The 23,674-nt window shown below is 41.3% G+C and overlaps 1 protein-coding gene across 5 annotated transcripts in view; it reads left to right on the top strand.

Annotated features, from left to right (window-relative positions):
• Positions 1-23,674, top strand: part of LOC120059432 (ephrin type-B receptor 2) — a 152,273-nt gene that overhangs the window by 5,885 nt on the left and 122,714 nt on the right. The window contains exon 2 of one of the 5 annotated variants that reach the window (XM_039008511.1): positions 2,935-3,008. The exons of the other annotated variants lie outside the window; for them this stretch is intronic. The gene's annotated coding sequence lies outside the window, so the exon portion shown is untranslated. The remainder of the gene's footprint in view (positions 1-2,934; positions 3,009-23,674) is intronic. 5 annotated transcript variants of the gene reach the window in all.

Below are 23,674 nucleotides of genomic sequence, written 5' to 3'. Positions count from 1 at the left end.
ACATTTGTTCATTAAGAGCCAGTCGGTAAGAGTCTGCCCCCTTTGGTAACATACCATTTAAAACCACTTTCAATTACACTAGTTATTCATTTCAGTCTAGTAATAATTTGATATTCCTTAAGTTAACGCAAAATCTTGTTTAGATGGACAAATTTATTTTGAAAAGGCACCCAGTCTATTCCCAATATACTTTTTTTATGGCTGACCTCAGGACGGTCAACTGTGTATAACATAAGCTCTGTTCGGAAAAATACTATTAGTTTCTCAATGGAATAGTTCTAAATGTAGACTCAAATTTCAACACCAAAAAGTTTTGTTAACACTACAACTACTGTGGAATGGGGACAATTGAGAACCTGTGTGTTACATAAAAAATGTGTTCTTCACTCGGGATCACTTATGTTATGGGTCTTGGGTTTTGTTTTTCTAGCAGTCGTTAAAGTATAGGTGTGTTGTTCAACCACAGGGCTATAATTGTTTCAGCCTGTGGTGAGGAAAAGTGTTTGGTCTGAAAGTGAGTGAAACTAGCTACTATGACTAATGCCCCTGTTAGAGTTTTTTCAACCAAACATTGATGACACTGTTAAGGCTTGTATTGAACATGAGTCAGATTGATTGCATAATTTCTGAGATAATATCATTATATTCCACATGGTAATGTGAAATCATCCAAGCTTCATACTGCTCAACATTAATTAGTTTATCTAATGAAGTTACACAGGGGTAAGTAGTTTATTCAATGAGAGTAACTGTATAATTTCATTAGCACAGTTTCTGGCCATTACGTCATCCCTGTGGGCTGTATCTTGTTATTTTTTGCTGATCGGAAAAAACATCAACATTAAACTGTCTGTAAAGAGGTCTAGATTCAATTTAAACTGCAAAAGCAACCTAATATGTACGTTTACAGGTAGAACCTTGTTATACCAATTGTTCATTAACCTAGATTCAGGATAGTGTAATACATAGCTTAAATATCTCAATCACAAATCTTGATTGACAAATTGCAAACCTTCAGCATGTCACATGCTAGATTAAAAACTCAAGCTGATGAGCACCCTCATTGTTGCCTGCATCTTTATGCATATTTGAAAGCATAAGTCTTCTTGAACTTGAATTGAGCTCAGAGGGTAAATGCAGCCAGCATCAAGCCAGGATACCCTGAGAGAGGTCAGACCTGGTCTCACAGCCTCCCTCCATACAACCCCAGGTACTGTGCCACTGCCTCTCTGAACAGGCCCACAGAACACAAACCCAGCGGATTAGTGTCTGGCTCTCAATGTCCCCGGGAGCAGAGCCAATCGGCGGAGACAAAGAGGGGCTGATTGCGTTGTCATCTGCATCACAAAGGGAAGCCTTTTCCACCTGAACTGTTGCCTCTGCTGCGCTGCACATCCCATCTATCAGCTCCTCTGGGCCCAGGTTACATCTGCCTTTAGTTTCTCTATATCTCTGCTTTTCTCTCTCTCTCCCTCCCGCTCTCTTTCTCTGTCCCCTCTTTCTCTCCAGTGGTTGTGATATCAGCAGCTTGACGGCTCACTCCTTAGTGGGGACCGGGCTCCCCAGCCTTCATGTAAGCTGCAGCAGATCTGACCGATTTCAGCCTCCGTCGGTAGTAATGGGCCCAGCATGGTTCATCGTTTTTCTCCCCCTGCCCTCGCTGGCTGGCTAGCCACGGTGGGCTGCTCTGTTCCGCGGCAATATGCAGACACACAGACTTTTATTTTTTTATTTAACCTTTATTTAACTAGGCAAGTCAGTTAAGAACAAATTCTTATTTACAATGAGGCCTACCAAAAGGCAAAATGCCTCCTGTGGGGTTGGGAGCTGGGATTAAAAATATAAATACATTAAATAAAAATATAGGACAAAACACACATCAGACCAAGAGAGACCTAAGACAACACCATAGCATGGCAGCAACACATGACAACATAACACCACATGATAGCAACACAACATGGCAGTAACACAACATGGTAGCAGCACAAAACAGACAATGGACCTTCTCTACTCCTGCCCAGCCGGACCTATCTGTCTCACTCTCTGATATAGACAGAGCACCCTGACGTGATTTCCAGCGAGCAGACATGTTTTATCTGATTAGTGTGAGCTGGGGAGGACCTGGTGTCCTCTAACAGATTATGCTTGTCTTTAGTTATTGGACAGGGAGGTTGAGCATTAACGTGACATGGTACAGTAGAGCAGAGGTACTGTGGGTCTTTGCCTTCTCGTGGGATCAGTACTCTAGTCTATAGGTCTATTGTGACGACTCAACGACTCTACCTTTTGCACAATATTTACGTATGAGCCACACATAATAACTACCCCATACGGTGCATGCAATAATTGTAGATTTTTCTGAATCAAATGCCTGAAAAAAAGTGTTACAATTATACATTCAGATGGCTAATCTGAGGACATGACATTTAAAAGTCAGAAAAGAGAGAACGTTATTAAAAAACCTGTATGAAGTGTGATACGGGAGGTATTTGTTGGCATGTTATTGCATTAGCCTAGTGCAGAGGGAATTAACAGAGATAATGAACTGATTTGGCCCATGGCTGTGACTTGACTGCATTCAGAGAGCAGGAGCTAATCTTTTGTTGTACCCAGATTAATTCAGATACAGCATAAATCAATTGTATAACCTCAGACCCTCAAAGGGCTCTAGAGTAGCTACAGTTCAGACAGTCAGATTGGTGAAATGTACTGTAACAACAAGGGTATAAATCTAGCTCTGGGCTGAAATTACACGGTGTTAGATGTGGCCACAGAGGTGTGTTGTGCTGGAAACGGTTAAAGAAGTAGGGGCCATTTTGATAACCTGGAATGCTAATATAAATAAAGTGCTAAAATGGAGGGTTAATATATAACAAATCTCAAAGGCAGGGGTCATCACAACAGAAGGGTAACTGCACTTCTTCTTTGCAGTTAATCGGCTGTAGTCCAATTACTCAGGACTGCCTGGGCCGGAGGGGGTACTTTTCTGCACAGACTTGGCCCTGGTAAGCACACATGGATTTTCAGATTATGTAGGGGTGGCAGGTGATAGACTTTATGGCAGTTTTGCTTTTTAAGTGTTTAAGGCTTGGGAGAGGTTTCCTCTTGAGTTTTTCTTCCATGTAGGAAAACTGTCATAATCAGACACAATCAGAAATGGAGTCATTGTTGTGGGTTGAGGCCGAGGTAATCATCTTCTTTAGAATTCTCAGACTTCTCCAGACAACCCCATATGGAGCTCCCTCATCAATCTGCTTAGAGCCCTAATCAATAGCACAAGCTTAGCAAAGATTTAACCCCTAGCAACATTATATGGAGGAACATCAATGAGGGGTTATTACAATTTTCCTTTTAATAACTCGTATGATAAACATTCTATTCGACAGAGTAAGCACATTCATTTGCATAATCATCTCTCAGTAAGCAGATTCAGCATGGGGTCGATAGACAACGGGATCTGTCAGATGTGCAGTTGTAATAACTCCCTATAACTCCCTCCTCAGGCATTAAATTCATGTCTTGCACTTGTTCCAACCCTCCATTCATTGTTATTTTACCCTAATTCCTACCCTGTAAAGATTTTTCAGCAGGAAACACTACCCCTAAAACTCATGCCCACGTTTTGAGAGAAGCCAAAGACGGAGCAATATGTGTCCACTGGGCTTGATGAAACCATGTCTGCGATCATTGTAGCCATGAGGTAACACAGCTCACCGAAACAGGAGCACAATATAGGGATTTGAGGAGTGATGACTATTTTCCATACCTTCCTCTGGCTCTACGTTTCAGATAGTAAGTAATCACAGTGGACCATTTGCGAGGGCAGCTGGAAAATCCATAGAGAATCTCAGGAGACCTGCTGTGGCTGTGAAATCAATGCAGAGATCCAGCCGAGAACGTTAAATGAAATGAAAAAGTCATATGATATGGTTAAATGTGGAGAATGTTATTATTCATGTGGACCAAATAACTTTTTAATCTGCAGATAACGCGAGCTGACATGTATATCAGTGGAAGTAGTGAGTTATCTTTGTGGTTTGTACCCCGTCATACTCACAATCCATCATTCCTTTTGGAGATACAGTAACAATAGCCTTACGTGTTGAGTTATTGGTCCAATGACAAGAAAGAGACAAAAAAAGTATATCATACAAACAGGAAACAACTGGTTTTAGTGTTGTATAAATATTGCATAACTCTGGGACCTAGAGACACATCATTGTACTATTTACAGAGCACTCGCATAGGCTAGGCTTGACTCAAACTGACAAAGTTTCTTCTGTTTTCTCTTGGTATCCCTTTAGGAATACAGTATATTTATACATTTAATAGCATACACACATGAAGCTAATATCTCTTTACAGATATACAGTACCAGTCAAAAGTTGACACATTCATTCCAGGGCTTTTCTTTATTTTATAAAAATGATTGTTTTAAACATTAAATGCACTATGTGGGTTGAATTATTAATAAAAGTCCCATGATGGTAGTGACTGTCTGTTACTGCTTATCACTTATTAACCATAATTTATTCACATTACTTTACTTTAATAAAATATTTCTGCCACGTCCTGACCTTAGTTCCTTTTTTATGTCTCTATTTTAGTTTGGTCAGGGCGTGAGTTGGGGTGGGCAGTCTATGTTCTTTTTCTATGTTGTTGTGTTTCTATGTGTTTGGCCTGGTGTGGTTCCCAATCAGAGGCAGCTGTCTATCATTGTCTCTGATTGAGAGCCATACTTAGGTAGCCTGTTTTCCTACTATGATTTGTGGGTAGTTGTTTTCTGTCTTTGTATTAGTTACCAGACGGAACTGTTTCGGTTGTTCTTTGTTTGTTTATTTAGTATTTTTAGTGTTCAGTGCATTTTAATAAAATGACGAACACTTACCACGCTGCACATTGGTCCGATCCTTCCTACTCCTCCTCAGACGAAGAGGAGATCCGTTACAATTTCAGTTGTTGTGGATATGACATTTTCTTTATTTGATGACTTTATTATTTCATTCCAAGTCATCATCTCTATAGAGCTGCTGCCTATGCAGTCTGACAAAATCACTATTTTAGTAGTTCTTCAAAGTAATTAAGGCATACGTTTATGTCTGCTGAATACCAACTATCAATCACATAGATCATGTATTTTCAAGTAGAGATACCTTGCGAAGCAATTGCTCTCTATCCCTCTCGATCGCACATTCTTCTGTCTCTTCTCTCCCTGTCTGCCCCACACTAACCTAACTTAGCAGGCATAAAAGAAACATACTGACCGGACAAGTAGGCGCGCAATGGACTATGGTCATTGTAGTTAATTACCATGTTATGTGTGCTAAACTATGTAGAATATTGCCCTGTTGGAACCTGCACAGTTTGGGATTGATCTGATTTATCTCAAAAGAAACTGTGCAATGTGCACATTGAGCTCACAGAAAGAAAAAAATAATAATGGAATTCAAATAATTTAACCTGCAGTACCAGTCAAAAGTTTGGACACACCTACTCATTCAAGGTTTTTTCTTTCTTTTTATTATTTTCTACATTGTAAAATGATAGTAAAGACAACAAAACCATGAAATAACACATATGGAATCATGTAGTAAACAAAAAAGTGGTAAACAAATCAATATATATTTTTGATTCTTCAAAGTAGCCACCCTTTGCCTTGATGACAGCTTTGCACACTCTTGGAAATTCTCTCAACCAGCTTCACCTGGAATGCTTTTCCAACAGTCTTGAAGGAGTTCCCACATATGCTGATTACTTGGTGGCTGCTTTAACTTAACTCTGCATTCCATCTCATCCAAACCATCTCAATTGGGTGAGGTCGGGTGATTGTGGAGGCCAGGTCATCTGATGCAGTACTCCATCACTCTCCTTCTTGGTCAAATAGCCCTTACACAGCCTGGAGGTGTGTTGTAGAGGTTGACCGTTTAATAGGCATGGCCGATTAATTAGAGCCGATTTCAAGTTTTCATAACAATCGGTAATCGCCATTTTTGGACGCCGATTATGGCTGATTACATTGCATTCTACGAGGAAACTGCGTGGCAGGCTGACCACCTGTTACGCAAGTGCAGCAAGGAGCCAAGGTAAGTTTCTAGCTAGCATTAAACTTATCTTTAAAAAACAATCTTCACATAATCACTAGTTAACTACACATGGTTGATGCTATTACTAGGTTAACTAGCTTGTCCTGCGTTGCATATAATCAATGCGGTGCCTGTTAATTTATCCTCGAATCACAGCCTACTTCGCCAAACGGGTGATGATTTAACAAAGGCACATTCGCGAAAAAAGCCTAACCATAACCATCTTTTGCCTTTCTTAAAATCAATACACAGAAGTATATTTTTTAAACCTGCATATTTAGTTCAAAGAAATTCATGTTAGCAGGCAATATTAACTAGAGGTTGACCGATTATGATTTTTCAATGCCGATACCGATACCGATTATTGGAGGACAAAAAAAGCCGATACCGATTAATCGGCCGATTTATTTAAAAAAAACATTTTTTTTAAAAATATATATATATATATATCATACACACACATTTTTGTAATAATGACAATTGCAACAATACTGAATGAATAATGAACACTTTTATTTTAACTTAATATAATACATAAATACACACACAGCTCTGAAGTGTCAATGATACTGAAGAGTCTGCTTAGGAGACAAATACTCTCAACTGTTTGAATAAAATGTTTAAGTTACCTGTGATGAATGTTGAAAACAAAAACTTTAATTTCTATATGCAGGAAATCCTATTTTAATAATGGGCATGGTAAGAATTGACAACCAAAGTGCGAGTCATAATTCCCATGACACCTAGCAAAATCTGAAAAGCGGTTCCTTCATTTATTCCATAGGATATTTTTAGATTCACTTAAAATAAGGTCTGTGTTTTGCGTAGGCTTACATCACCGTGCCAATTTTATAACTGTGTAGATATCCATAGGACAAGGTAACTCTGATCAATATTGGCTAAATATAAGCGAAGATACATTTTTTTGTAGAGTGGATTTATGAAAATATGTTGACAAACGTTACCTTATCCTAGTGAGATTTACACGGGTATCAAAACGTCGAGGCGGTTTAAGCCTGCACGAAACACAGACCTTATTTGAAGTAGATCAAGACATTCTCTATGGAAGACATGAATGGTAAAATAACGAAGGTACCCCTGTCAAGTTCAGCCGCAAGTTATTACAGGAATTATAATGCGTCGACTATTTCTCTCTAAACCATATACCTTTGACTAATCCGGAAACTACCACCTCGAAAACAAAACATTTATTCCGTTCCGTATTTTATCTAACGGGTGGCATCCATGAGTCTAAATATTCCTGTTACATTGCACAACCTTCAATGTTGTCATAATTACGTAAAATTCTGGCAAATTAGTATGCTCACAATCTCACACATTCTTCCTTTTACTAACTCAACACCTGCATACTGTGTCTACAAGGCTTTTTGGGCATTATGGCATTAGCATGAAAATCAAGAGACCTGGAGCAGGATTAGACGAGTAGGTGTGAACACAAGGCCGGGGCAAAGCTACGCTTTGAACACATATTTTGTCACCTAACTTTTACCCCTGTTGGTTAGTCACCACACACTCCACGCACTGAATAGTGACTCAAAATATTTTTCACTAAATATCTATACCACCTACATCATTTGAGACTTTTCAATGATGCTTGGTTGTATAATGCTTTGCTTATATCAGATCCACAAATTATTTCTGCCTCAGTCTACCAAACAGACTGTTGAGTAGTCTGATGGATACACTACCGGTCAAAAGTTTTAGAACACCTACTCATTCAAAGGTTTTTCTTTATTTTTACTATATTCTACATTGTAGAATAATAGTGAAGACATCAAAACTATGAAATTACACATATGGAATCATGTAGTAAGCAAAAAAGTGTAAATAAGGTATTTCTGTTTTGTATTTTTAATAAATTTGCAAACATTTCTAAAAACCTGTTTTCGTTTTGTCATTATGGGGTATTGTGTGTAGATTGATGAGAAAAAAATATTAATTTAATCAATTTTAGAATAAGGCTATAACATAACAAAATGTGGAAAAGTGAAGGGGTCTGAATACTTTCCGAATGCACTGTATTAGAGGTCGACCGATTATGATTTTTCAACACCGATACCGATTATTGGAGGACCAAAAAAAGCCAATACCGATTAATCTGCCGATTTTTATATATATATTTGTAATAATGACAATTACAACAATACTGAATGAACACTTTTATTTTAACTTAATATAATACATAAATAACATCTATTTGGTCTAAAATAAGTAATGAAACATGCTCAATTTGGATTAAATAATACAAAAACACAGTGTTGGAGAAGAAAGTAAAAGTGCAATATGTGCCATGTAAAAAAGCTAACGTTTAAGTTCCTTGCTCAGAACATATGAAAGCTGGTGGTTCAAAATTACCAGTTCTTCAATATTCCCAGTTAAGAAGTTTTTGGTTGTAGTTATTATAGGAATTATGACGCGTCGACTATTTCTATACAATTTGTATTTCATATACCTTTGACTATTGGATGTTCTAATAGGCACTTTAGTATTGCCAGCTTAATCTCAGGAGTTGATAGGCTTAAAGTCATAAACAGCGCTGTGCTTCAAAGGTATGGCTAAGAGCTGCTGGCAAACGCAGTAAAGTTTGAATGAATGGTTACGAGCAGCTGCCTACCACCGCTCAGTCAGACTGATTTATCAAATATCAAATCATAGACGTAATTATAATATAATAAACACAGAAATACGAGCTTTGGTCATTAATATGGTCAAATCCGGAAACTATAATTTCTAAAACAAAATGTTTATTCTTTCAGTGAAATACGGAACCGTTCTGTATTTTATCGAACAGGTGGCAATCCTAAGTCTAAATATTGCTGTTACATTGCACAACCTTCAATGTTATGTCATAATTATGTAAAATTCTGGCAAATTAGTTCGCAATGTGCCAGGCGGCCCAAACTGTTGCATATACCCTGACTCTGCGTGCAATGAACGTAAGAGAAGTGACACATTTTCCCAAGTTAGTATTGCCTGCTAACATGAATTTCTTTGAACTGAATATGCATGTTTAAAAATATATACTTCTGTGTATTGATTTTAAGAAAGGCATTGATGTTTATGGTTAGGTACATTCGTGCAGCGATTGTGCTTTTGTTAAATCATCACCCGTTTGGCGAAGTAGGCTGTGATTCGATGATAAATTAACAGGCACTTAATTGATTATATGCAACAGAGGACAAGCTAGTTAACAAGAAGTTAAGCTTTATTTTGATGTATTACACTTCTGATTTTATGAAAGTTAAATATTTATAATTTCGCACTTCGCAATGTCACCGGACGCTACCGTCCCACCTGCCCATAAGAAGTTAATCTAGTAATAGCATCAACCATGTGTAGTTAACTGGTGATTATGTGAAGATTGATTGTTTTTTATAAGATGAGTTTAATGCTAGCTAGCAACTTACCTTGGCTCCTTGCTGCACTCGCGTAGCAGGTGGTCAGCTTGCCACGCAGTTTCCTCATGGAATGCAATGTAATCAGCCATTATCAGCGTCCAAAAATGCCGATTACCGATTGTTATGAAAACTTGAAATCGGCCCTAGTTAATCGGTCGACCTCTACAATGTATGCCACATTGCCTATTTAGTAAAACAGCCTCGTATGGCTTAGATTAGATTTGTCAGTTATGTGAATTGTATTGACATCCAATCTACAGTATTGTAGCAACTTGCTACATACAGTATGGACACAACAGTGTCAAGGTACAAATGTGCCTGGTATGAAGCAGTCTCATGGTTTCTGTTATTCAGCTACAGCTATGACTACAGCTTTCACAATACAAGGTATATATGTCTACGTTCAACATAGTTAATCAATCATGTTCCTAATTGTTTGATTGATGCCAAAGCATTTTGGCTGAAAACTCTTCAGATTTTATTGAAGTGATGTGTATGTTGTTCATGCATGCATTAGGCTGCTGTACAACCTAGAATCTTCATCAGCATCCATGGTTAAATGAGACTAGGCCTGATTTATTAAGCAACATGTGACACTTTCAGACATGAAATCATTATGAGGTTTGTAAGACCAGTCATGATTACAAGACTGTCAAAAAGTCTAGTCTTGCAAGTTTAAAATAGTCAGTAACCCAGTTGAAAACATTTCCTGAACATAAGGGTGCTTTTGATCAGGTTGTCTTTTGGCTGGATGATAACATCATTGAACTCTTTTAGTCAACCAAGGATGTTCTGACAATGACAAAGGAATGCATTGTGTTCATTTCTTACCATTAATTACATTTTCATGGAACGTCCCACTGGAAATCTTGGAATGTTTTCACAAGGAACGTTCTCAGAAAACAGGATAAATCTAGGTTGGAACTTAGTTGGAATAATTGTTAGTTGGGAAAGTACTACGTTAGTCTGGCTAACACCTAACTTGAAGTCCTCCTGACTTCAGAGTCTGGAAAGGCTGTTTTGATGTTGTCGGCACGATGCGTCGATATTGAAGGAGGCTGTGCTTTTACTGGTTGGTTCTCTTCTGTGTCTTTCTCACTCAAACACCCAGACGCATAGTCAAAATTATAGAGAACCAGTCAATGCCTAAATATCTGAGTGAATACTGCATTTACAATGGCCTCCTGTCCAGACCAGTGTGTCACAGCTCTCCTTGCGCTGTGAGTCACGGGAGTCGCGTCAGCCAGGCTAGTACGACGTACTCTGTAACCGGCACTCATTTTAATCTCATCTGCTCCTCTTCAGAAAGTGAATGACACGCAAGGTAAATAGAAAAAAGGAAGATAGAGGTTTGGAGGTTTTCAGTGCCCAATTGTGGTTAGTTCTAGAGAATCACAACATCTAATCCTTCAACCGACAAAAGGAGGGTATACAACTCTTCTGGTGTCCCACTCATGTTGTCTTGCTGGAGGGCACCTCTCAATGGCTCAATCTCAGAACAGAAGGATCTGCACTTTAAAACAGCACGTTGGCTGCCATCTTTCTCTGCTTCTGTCACAAGTCTGTTCAGTGAAAACAGCAGTTCCACTCTCCTTCAAACAGCCCTTATCCCTTTCTTCCTCCACCTGTCTTCCTCATGCAAATGTGAAATATTCACAACTTAAAAAGTGGGGTGGAAATCTCACCCCTGAGAAAGGCATTACCTGTCACTCTGTTTTGTATTAGGATTTCATCAGTGCCAAACGGTTAAGGGCTTTTGCTCGGTTGTCAGGCAGACACGATTGTGCTATCTCATAGAGTGAGGAGGAAGGAGGGTAGAAACAGCAGGTCTAATTGAACAGGTTAATGTGCTGTCAGCAAGCATTCCTACTAGTGATGCACTGATATGACATTTTTGGCCAATACCGATATCCAATATTTTCCTTGACAAAAGAAAACGATACCGATAACTGATATTTAACATGTTTGCTGCCTTTTAAGCCTTCTAGTACAGTTAACTTCTTCAGGCTGCAAGCCCGACGTCGGTACACTTATGACAACAGCCAGCTCAAGTGCAGGGCGCGAAATTCAAAATATATATATTTTTAAAATATTTAACTTTCACACATTAACAAGTCCAATACAGCATATGAAAGGTACACATCTTGTGAATCAAGCCAACATGTCCGATTTTTAAAATGTTTTACAGGGAAGACACAATATGTAAATCTATTAGCTAACCACGTTAGCAAAAGACACCACTTTTTTTACTCCATCAGTTTTTTACTCCATCAGTAGCTATCACAAATTCGACCAAATAAAGATATAAATAGCCACTAACCAAGAAACAACTTCATCAGATGACAGTCTGATAACATATTTATTGTATAGCATATGTTTTGTTAGAAAAATGTGCATATTTCAGGTATAAATCATAGTTTACATTGCAGCTACAGTCAGAAATTGCACCGAAAGCAGACAGAAAAATTACAGACACCAACGCCAAATAACTAAATACTCATCATAAAACATTTCTGAAAAATACATAGTGTACAGCAATTGAAAGACAGGCATCTTGTGATTCCAGACAATATTTCCGATTTATCAAGTGTTTTACAGCGAAAACACAATATAGCGTTATATTAGCTTAGCACAATAGCAAACATAACAACAGCATTGATTCAAGGCAAAAATAGCGATAACGTAGAAACCACCAAAATATATAAATTTTTTCACTAACCTTCTCAGAATTCTTCAGATGACAGTCCTGTAACATCATATTACACAATGCATATAGAGTTTGTTCGAAAATGTGCATATTTAGCGGCACAAATCGTGCTTATACAATGAAAATAGTGTCCAAATACTCAAGCAATCTGTCCGGCGCCATCTTGGAAAGGCCCCTATTCTTATCGAAAACTATTCATAAACTTGACTAAAAAAATACAGGTTGGACAGCAATTGAAAGACAAATTAGTTCTTAATGCAATCGCTGAATTACATTTTTAAAATTAACGTTACTGCGCAATACAGGGTGCGATAAAGCAAGGCTACACTGCAAGTAATGGCGTCTTATGCATTTTACTTTTTCCAACAGAACAATGAATTATCAGCATAAATAGTTCTTACATTTTGATGAACTCCCATCAGAATCTTGGGAAAGGTGTCCTTTGTCCAAAAGAATCGTTGCTAGGTTGGAGAACGTCGTCTTCAACGTTGCAATTAGCAGTAAACAATAGCCATGTGGGCCAGAGATACCCAACTTCCTACAACGTCACGAAAATAAATACCCGAAAATCGCAATATACTGACATAAACTGATATAATTCGGTTTAAAATAACAATATTACGATGTCTTTAACACCTATATCGAATAAAAACAGAGCCGGATATATCTAGGAGCTAAAACAGGAGCTTCTAACATGACATGCCAAGACCCTCCCTGCGTCAGAGCGAAGAGTGGAAAGATGGGACACTTCGATTCCAAGCAATTTATAACCTTTGGGACCTACGTAGAAACTCCATTTCAAGTCTCCCTATTCGCTGACACCCAGGGGAAGGCGTATGCAGTGCATCTCAACCAATAGAGGACAGGCAAATTAATACACAGGTCTCAGAACAGCCAGCAAAATTCTGCATTCTGACATACACATAGGAAAATTGCTCTAAGTCCAGTTCTGTTTCACCCACAGACATAATTCAAACGGTTTTAGAAACTAGAGAGTGTTTTCTATCCAATAGTAATAATAATATGCATATTGTACGAGCAAGAATTGAGTACGAGGCCTTTTTGAAATGGGCACCTTTTATCTGGCTACTCAATACTGCCCCTTGAGCCCAAACAGGTTAAATAGTTAACACACACATATGGGCACAGCGGTCTAAGGCACTGCATCTCAGTGCAAGAGAAGTCACGACAGTGCCTGGTTCGAATGCAGGCTGTATCACATCTGGCCGTGATTGGGAGACCCATAGGGAGGCGCACAATTGGCCCAGCTTCGTCCGGGTTTGGCCGGGCTAGGCCGTCATTGTAAATAAGAATTTGTTCTTAACTGACTTGCCTAGTTAAATAAAGGTTACACACACACACACATTCACACACACACACTGACCAAAAAGTTATTTTGTTGCCATTTACGTATGTCCCCATTACCAGTAAAACATAATCAAAACCTATTTCTTTCACTTACTTGCTGTGCTGTTTCGTTGTTCATTTGTTCAGTCGTTTCATTCTCAACCAGGATTTCATCATACATGTCAAGCAGTGAAGTTTCAGCTCTGTCTGTCCGTGGCCTCTCTTTCTCGGTGCACACTGTCACTGTGTCCGTTTCCATCTTGTCCAGCTGTGTATGTAACATTTATTGTCTGCATCGAAGTAATGGTCCTTGTATCAAATCAAATCAAATGTATTTATAAAGCCCATCTTACATCAGCTCATATATCAAAGTGCTGTACAGAAACCCAGCCTAAAACCCCAAACAGCAAGCAATGCAGGTGTAGAAGCACGGTGGCTAGGAAAAACTCCCTAGAAAGGCCAGAACTTAGGAAGAAACCTAGAGAGGAACCAGGCTATGAGAGGAGGCCTGTCCTCTTCTGGCTGTGCCGGGTGGAGATTATAATAGAACATGGCCAAGATGTTCAAATGTTCATAGATGACCAGCAGGGTCAAATAATAATAATCACAGTGGTTGTCGAGGGTGCAACAGGTCAGCACCTCAGGATTAAATGTCAGTTGGCTTTTCATAGCCGATCATTCAGAGTATCTCTACCGCTCCTGCTGTCTCTAGAGAGTTGAAAACAGCAGGTCTGGGACAGGTAGCACGTCCGGTGAACAGGTCAGGGTTCCATAGCTGCAGGCAGAACAGTTGAAACTGGAGCAGCAGCACGGCCAGGTAGACTGGGGACAGTAAGGAGTCAACAGGCCAGGTAGTCCTGAGGCATGGTCCTAGGGCTCAGGTCCTCCGAGAGAGAGAAAGAAAGAAAGAGAGAATTAGAGAGAGCATACTTATATTCACACAGGACACCGAATAAGACAGGAGAAATACTCAAGATATAACAGACTGACCCTAGCCCCCCGACACATAAACTACTGCAGCATAAATACTGGAGGCTGAGACAGGAGGGGTCAGGAGACACTGTGGCGCCATCCAACGATACCCCCGGACAGGGCCAAACAAGCAGGATATAACCCCACCCACTTTGCCAAAGCACACCCCACACCACTAGAGGGATATCTTCAACCACCAACTTACCATCCTGAGACAAGGCCGAGTTTAGCCCACAAAGATCTCCGCCACGGCACAAGCCAAGGCGGGGCGCCAACCCATAGCACATAGCATCGAGCATGGTGGCGACACAGTAAAGAGGGAATGCCACCGAATCGCTTGTTCACAGCCTGTGTGGGCAGTTTTGTTGCCGGGAGAAACTGTTCTCAAGGGCAACTGTTTCATTCTCCAATGTGGGTCAGTAAGAACATCCACCTCGTCGGGAAAAGGGGCCAGCTTCACTCCATAGAAACTAGTCAGCACTAACGTCGCACACTAGCTGCTAGCTAACTGGTTAGCTTAGCATTAGAGAAGTCAGAATGGGCATGCACACTCCACTGTTATGTGACAGAATCGGTGGCATTAGAATTAGGAATTAGAATACGCATACTACACTGAACAAAAATATAAACGCAACATGTAAAGTGTTTGTCCTAAGTTTCATGAACTGAAAAAAAACGATCCCAGAAATGTTCCATACGCGCATGAAGCTTATCTCAAATTTTGTGCACATTTGTTTACATCCCTGTCAGTTTTGTTGAGCAGGCGTTTCAATGCCATAACAGAGGATAGCACGTCTGCTGCAGGCGCAGTTGATGAGATTATTTCTCGAGTCAGTTGTTCGAATGGTGTTCAAGTTTCCAAGTTTCAAACATGTTCTCAAATGCCATTGAAATGGCAGCAGCAGTATGACAACCAGCATATTCAAGAGCATGCAATACGACTTTCCTCAGTACGAAATCCTCGCCGACCCACTGTCCTGTCAGACTAAGCATGCTCATGGGGCTTATATCGCTGGTCCAAATGTCAGTCGTGACGCTAATAGCAGTGTATTACTGTGTAACTCCGGTAGGGCAACATCTGAAAAATAGTACCAACATTTTTTAAAGAAAGTGTACCGGTGCTCTACCAGTCGGCGAAAGCCAACATCACCCACGACAGAGAACGGTTGATTGTCAAAGGCAATGAATTCCATTATCTTGGCGTTAATGGATTTCGCCTTTGAGTTGTCTCGCTGAACATTTCTTACTCTTTCAAATGACTGCTCGACTTGTTGACTGCTCGATCCACACAGCAGACATTGTGGGCTAGGTCAGGAATGCTGTGTTGCACGTGCAGTGCAAAATTTTACACAGCCTCATTATGTCATGTACCTATGTTATATACAAAGATGTTCTCATCTATCTGTGTTATATAGTTATGCATGTCAGCTTTGACATCGGTTTTGCACATCGGCGTTAAACTAGACATTGGGCCGATTCTGATATGTTCACCGATATATTGTACATCCCTAATCCCTACCAGTGATAAAGAAAAGCTCTTATGTATCCTATTAGTGTTAGGTTAATAGTGAGAGCAGTCCAAAACTACAGAAAATATGGAGGTTCTGTAAAGGAAATCATTGCTTATTAGTGTATTCAGCTACTATTGTGCATTGGCTGTAATTTAGTGCAGGAAGCTCTGCATGCAGTGGGGCTTCCAGGAGAAAGATGACAGTCCGTCTCTGTCTCCCCAGCTATAGCCCAAGCTCTAGCTCCAACCCCAGATCCAACTCCATCTCTAACCTCAGTCCCTCCTCTGTGTGTGTGATGGAGGGACGCAGAGGAGGGAGGGTGGTGAAAGGGCGGAGCATCCGACCTCCCTGCCAGAGAGTTTAAGACCAGAACGGGGAAGCTTTCCTCTGGGTTTTACTCTGAGAGGGTGGTTGCAATGTTCATTCAAAAGCACGCTGTGATTTGATTAACTCAGCATGTATTATTCAACATACTATGCTATAATAGTTTTTCTTGGCTCCTCCAGGGTAACAAAGAATGTCTCATACTGCTGGAGCATACAGAGGCAGTGTAAATCCTTATTGAGGAATCTGGATTTTCAGATTGCCTGTTGCATTACAGTGATCAGGTTGTGTTAATGAATGGTTTTAATCCTTTGGCATTGGTCTGTCGACATGTATTTTGTTTACAGACAATGTGCACTGTCGGTAGAGAAATCAAACCAAAAAGAACATACGATTTAACATTAATAATACATTGCAGAATATAATCACTGAGCTATATTTGAACCCTTAGGGCTGTAGACATTAACCTCACCGCCCCTTTTCAGAGCCAGAACTAGAATGACGTTTCGTTTTATTTTAAGGCTACATGTTACGGAGCTGGTTGGTGCAGAGTTGATTGTCTCTCTTAGTGATAGTTCTTTAATGATAGTGTTGTCTGGGAGCTCTACCAGATATAAACTACTGCTCGTGCCCAGTTAAAACCTGATTCAACAGGTTCTTCCTCTTCTTCTTTTTGTGCTCTGTAATCAGTTTTAAACAAGAGCCAGTCCTTTCTCTGATGGCACCAGGTTTGATTTGCCAAGAAGCCACTTGTAGAGTGAATTAATAGTGCATGAGTGTTCCCAGCTCATTCATAGAATTTCAAGAGAAAGGACTATATTAGGGAATCTCTATTTTGTTTATTTGCATTCGTTTGGGTGTTGTTTTTTTTTGCATATTCCAATTAGCCCAGAGTGCGAAGGATATAAACTCAGCAAAAAAAGAAACGTCCTCTCACTGTCACCTGCGTTTATTTTCAGCAAACTTAACATGTGTAAATATTTGTATGAACATAACAAGATTCAACAACTGAGACATAAACTGAACAAGTTCCACAGACATGTGACTAACAGCAATGGAATAATGTGTCCCTGAACAAAGGGGGGGGGGGGGTCAAAATCAAAATTAACAGTCAGTATCTGGTGTGGCCACCAGCTGCATTAAGTACTGCAGTGCATCTCCTCCTCATGGACTGCACCAGATTTGCCAGTTCTTGCTGTGAGATGTTGCCCCACTCTTCCACCAAGGCACCTGCAAGTTCCCGGACATTTCTGGGGGGAATGGCCCTAGCCCTCACTTTTCGATCCAACAGGTCCCAGACGTGCTCAATGGGATTGAGATCCGGGCTCTTCGCTGGCCATGGCAGAACACTGACATTCCTGTCTTGCAAGAAATCACACACAGAACGAACAGTATGGCTGGTGTCATTGTCATGCTGGAGGGTCATGTCAGGATGAGCCTGCAGGAAGGGTACCACATGAGGGAGGAGGATGTCTTCCCTGTAACGCACAGCGTTGAGATTGCCTGCAATGACAACAAGCTCAGTCCGATGATGCTGTGACACACCGCCCTAGACCATGACGGACCCTCCACCTCCAAATCGATCCCGCTCCAGAGTACAGGCCTTGGTGTAACGCTTATTCCTTCGACGATAAACACGAATCCGACCATCACCCCTGGTGAGACAAAACCTGACTTGTCAGTGAAGAGCACTTTTTGCCAGTCCTGTCTGGTCCAGCGGCGATGGGTTTGTGCCCATAGACGACATTGTTGCCGGTGATGTCTGGTGAGGACCTGCCTTACAACAGGCCTACAAGCCCTCAGTCCAGCCTCTCTCAGCCTATTGCGGACAGTCTGAGCACTGATGGAGGGATTGTGCGTTCCTGGGCAGTTGTTGGGCAGTTGTTGTTGCCATCCTGTACCTGTCCTGCAGGTGTGATGTTCGGGTGTACCGATCCTGTGCAGGTGTTGTTACACGTGCTAGGATGATCAGCTGTCAGTCCTGTCTCCCTGTAGCGCTGTCTTAGGCGTCTCACAGTACAGACATTGCAATTTATTGCCCTGGCCACATCTGCAGTCCTCATGCCTCCTTGCAGCATGCCTAAGGCACGTTCACTCAGATGAGCAGGGACCCTGTGCATTTTTTTGTTGTTGGTGTTTTTCAGAGTCAGTAGAAAGGCCTCTTTAGTGTCCTAAGTTTTCATAACTGTGACCTTAATTGCCTACCGTCTGTAAGCTGTTAGTGTCTTAATGACCGTTCCACAGGTGCATGTTCATTAATTGTTTATGGTTCATTGAACAAGCATGGGAAACATTGTTTAAACCCTTTCCAATGAAGATCTGTGAAGTTATTTGGATTTTTACAAATTATCTTTGAAAGACAGGGTCCTGAAAAAGGGACGTTTCTTTTTTTGCTGAGTTTATTACTTGTGCAATTAAAATTGTGGGCACTATTTTACAATGCATAATATCTTGTTTTTACATTTCAGAAGCCTGATAGTTTTGAGCATTCGTGTGTTGGAATGAGATGTTTCATTTTTTAACCATCACTCTTGGTGACAGTCAGGGGGAGAAGCAGTAGAAAGAGAGCAGGCCTGCTTCATGATGCAGAGTGTAACGTAGCGGGACCTCCTGTCGTGATGCTCAGACAGATACCTCCTCCTCCCTCTCCTCCCCGTCCTCCAACTCTTCCTCCCTTTCCTCCTCTTCCTCCACATCCTTATCCCCTAACCACACCCACCCTTTTTTAGAATTGTAATCCAATCAAAGTTGATAAGAGAGATGCCGTTGCTCATTTATGTTTGTAAACGTGGGTGGCTTGGCGGCCCTGCAGCCACTGCCAACAGCAGTTTACACGGTTGAGTAGGAGTCTTAACGTGATTTCCAAGGAAGGCCATCTGTACAGGGAGGCTCTCTGCTCATGTCAGCACATAGGCTTTTGTGTGGGTGACGGAGCTGGTGAACGTATTGGTTCCCTGAGTGAATTAACCCGCCTTGACACACTTCCTGGTGTCCTCCATGTTGGTGGAGGGGTTATATCTCTTTGTCAGTCAGGGGTTAAATCTCTTTACTCGTCCCCTGCCTCTCGCTTTCCCTTCTCCTCCATCTCTCTCCATCTGTCTTCCCCTCTCACCCCCTCTCCACCAGGACCATTAGCGTCAGCCCCAGCCAGTCGACTCAAGGCAGATTGTTTATACAAGACTCAGGTCTGGGGACTGGGGGACTCTCTGCAAACAATAATCAAATGTTTTTGTTGGAAAGCACAATCCTGTTTTGGATGTAACAAATGGCCTTTCCCTGTCAACAGTGCTCATTATTCATGTGTTTCTTGGCAGGCTGCAGTCCAGCAATGCATTACACAGGCCCAGGATGTTTGGTACCAGAGCTGTGTGCAGGACAATCATGTGTAATCCTCTCATTAAGAGCAGAGAAGTCAGCGTCTGATACACTCATGCGGTTCCATCTAGTGTCTAATGATGGTCCACTAACACATCAGGAGATGCAAGCTGGGCTGGCCAGACGTCGCATTACGTCTGTGTTAGGTCATAGTTGGTCACTGGGAGCATAAGTGAGTATGTTTTAACAGAGGATATGAAATGCATCACCATTTGTGATCGTCAACTTTACAGCCAGTAGGGTTGGGCGTTATCCAGATTTTCATACCGACATTCTGTTTCCGTACCATACCGGGCGTATACGGTATTAACGAAAGTGCAAACAAGGGGTGCTATTTAAAAAAACATTGTTGTTTTACTGACACACAAAACAATTTAAGCAATAGGGATCTATGATCCAGAAGGGGATTGAATGTCTCTGGTGTAACCAAGTGGCTTGACATCAAGCCACTTAGCTAGCAAGTTAGCAAACCAAATGCATTGCTGGAGCCCTGAGCTGAATATAATGTATTTGATACATCTTAGATTTCTACTTAAGTGATAGCATGCAGCCCCCGCAATGCGGATATACAGTATTTATATATTTGTTTTAACCAGTAATGAAAATCAATATCTCCCAAGCCTAACAGGCAGCCGGGTGAGGACAGAATGGAGGGTTCACTTTACACTTAACCTTTCAACTTAAACATGATGTGCCTGCCTGTTCAGTTCATGTCATGGACAGTCAGCTTCCTTGCTCTTATCTGAAAAATGCATGTGCCATTGTGCGTGGTTGTGTTGTGTGCTAGCACAACAGACCAGGGAGAATTCAGTAACATTGCTACTCAGCGTAAATCTGGCATAGGTAATATGCCAGAGACTGGAGTAGTGATATTGAATCCATGTAGGGCTGGAATGGATACAAGTGGGACTTAGAGTTTTGTCCACTCGACTGTGTGTCCTGGAGGACAGTCTATGTTTCCACTGGAGGTAATCCAGAACAAGCACTGTATGGTCTACTGGCCTACAAGGATTATATGGTCCATTTGTTGTTTCACTGCTCTACTTTTCCCCTTTGATACTGTATATAGGATTGTATAAGAGAAAGTGCATGTGAGAGAAAGAGGTTGGATGTTGTGAATATGACAAGGACTGGAAAATCCTAAGGCATAATACTGAACTCACATGGAAGATACCAATGAAATGTCTTCTAAGTATGTTCTAGATGTTTCTTTTCCTCTCGCTTTTTAAGTGACATGTCTGGTCGGGTTAATGTAAGGAATGCTGGCCTTGTTTTTCATGAGCTGCTTTCATGTCAACGACTCCCAGATTGGCTGAGGATTTGTTCTGCTGTGCATAATTGAAGCTTCACATTACCCACATCTCGAAACAAACAAGCACGCACACAAACATGGACACACAAAAACGAACAGGCAAAAACGGAAGGGGAAAGAAAGACTTGTGTTCTGTGGGGCTGGATCTTACAACCAGCACATCTATTACACCACACTATCATGTGAATCTACATTGTCTGGCATGACTCTTTAGGAAGAAACACCTAATTCAATTGGATTGCTGTGTTCAAAGGTGAAAATTGAAGCCACATGTCTTCACATAAAATAATCACGTAATCAGCCTTGCTTTGGAAAGAGAAACACAGTGCCCACCACACACTCAGTCGGACTCAATGGCAGTCAGATGAGGTCTCCGATGGGTTGCAGGTAGCCTAGCGGTTAAGAGCGTTGGGCCAGTAACTGAAAGGTTGCTGATTCGAATCCCGAGCTGTTTAGGTGAAAAATGTGTCTTTGAGCAAGGCACTTACCCTTAATTGCTCCTCTTAGTCACTTTTGATAAGAGTGTCTGATGGCAGATAACACATTGAGATAAATACACACATGAGATATTGTGGATAGTGGTATTCTGACCCCAATTTAGTGATCATTGCAGTTAAATTATTTTGTTTGGTATTCGGGGGGGGGGCGGGGAGGCGGGGGGGGGCTGTCTTGAAGGCAGAGGGTCTGGTTTGATTACATTGAAGATATTGTTCAATGTAAAACACTGCCCACTATTTTACAGTGGCATTTGCAAATACATTGCACATTTTTCCAGGGCAGTCTTCTCACCTTGATATCCGAAGGCTCAGCAATGCATGCTATGTCATGGGTGACTTGAATGACATCCATGTACGTTAGTGATCCTCTGGATGATGGGACAGCCAGAGATGGGACATAGGAGATGGGAGCGTAGCCATTGAGAATTATGTGATCTCTAGCATACTGTTGTTAGCTGGTCTTGTGACACACCAACTGCCATCTGACCTTAGTGGGTCACAATCAACATCTTGTTTATGGGAACAGGTACAGTGATAGATCACATCAACAACAGGTACAGTGATAGATTACACTCTGATGGGATGGGAATTGATTTTAGAATCAGAAGGGTGCGTTTGAAGTGAGGCACATCCGAGACTAATCAATTTTTTGTTGTTAAATGGTAAATAGATTACCTGAGAGTAAGTCTTTTAAGGTGACACAATATGACTGTGTGTTAGAGGTCACACCTGGGCACATAGACTTGTGCACCTCAGTCTCATAACTTAATTCACTGTAAATCAAGAATTTGGCGTTTGCATGCACCCAGTTTGATGTTTTCTTTGCTTTAGTTCATTCAGTTAGAAGCAGTTTAGTACCGCTAGTAGCTGCTCATAATATCAATCAATCAATCAAGTTTATTTTATATAGCCCTTCGTACATCAGCTAATATCTCGAAGTGCTGTACAGAAACCCAGCCTAAAACCCCAAACAGCTAGTAATGCAGGTGTAGAAGCACGGTGGCTAGGAAAAACTCCCTAGAAAGGCCAAAACCTAGGAAGAAACCTAGAGAGGAACCAGGCTATGAGGGGTGGCCAGTCCTCTTCTGGCTGTGCCGGGTGGAGATTATAACAGAACTATGCCAAGATGTTCAAAAATGTTCATAAGTGACAAGCATGGTCAAATAATAATCATGAATAATTTTCAGTTGGCTTTTCATAGCCGATCATTAAGAGTTGAAAAACAACAGGTCTGGGACAGGTGGCGGTTCCATAACCGCAGGCAGAACAGTTGAAACTGGAATAGCAGCAAGGCCAGGCGGACTGGGGACAGCAAGGAGTCACCACGCCCGGTAGTCCCGACGTATGGTCCTAGGGCTCAGGTCCTCCGAGAGAAAGAAAGAGAGAAGGAGAAAATTAGAGAGAGCCAAGATTTTCAAAATGTTCATAAATGACAAGCATGGTCAAATAATAATCAGGAATAAATCTCAGTTGGCTTTTCATAGCCGATCATTAAGAGTTGAAAACAGCAGGTCTGGGACAGGTAGGGGTTCCGTAACCGCAGGCAGAACAGTTGAAACTGGAATAGCAGCAAGGCCAGGCGGACTGGGGACAGCAAGGAGTCATCATGCCCGGTAGTCCTGACGTATGGTCCTAGGGCTCAGGTTCTCAGAGAGAGAGAAAGAAAGAGAGAACGAGAGAATTAGAGAGAGCATACTTAAATTCACACAGGACACTGGATAAGACAGGAGAAGTACTCCAGGTATAACCAACTGACCCTAGCCCCCCAACACATAAACTACTGCAGCATAAATACTGGAGGCTGAAACAGGAGCGGTCAGGAGACACTGTGGCCCCATCCGAAGATACCCCCGGACAGGGCCAAACAGGAAGGATATAACCCCACCCACTTTGCCAAAGCACAGCCCCCGCACCACTAGAGGGATAACATAATATAACATAATACTATGTTATAATAGTTTGCATGAAGAAAATGTTAAGGTAAGTGCTATGGGAATTCCTATAATCCTTATTGGGAGATGGGCGTTTGTGCGTGTGTTTGTGTGTACCAGTCACGTGCTACGGTCTCCTTGGTGATTAATTCTTCTGGCTGCAAGCCCGGAGCCGGGCACGATATGACAACAG

Source organism: Salvelinus namaycush, chromosome 2 (genome assembly GCF_016432855.1).
Source record: "Salvelinus namaycush isolate Seneca chromosome 2, SaNama_1.0, whole genome shotgun sequence".
NCBI classification, from domain to species: Eukaryota; Metazoa; Chordata; class Actinopteri; order Salmoniformes; family Salmonidae; genus Salvelinus; species Salvelinus namaycush.
This window is presented reverse-complemented; position numbering and strand designations above follow the sequence as displayed.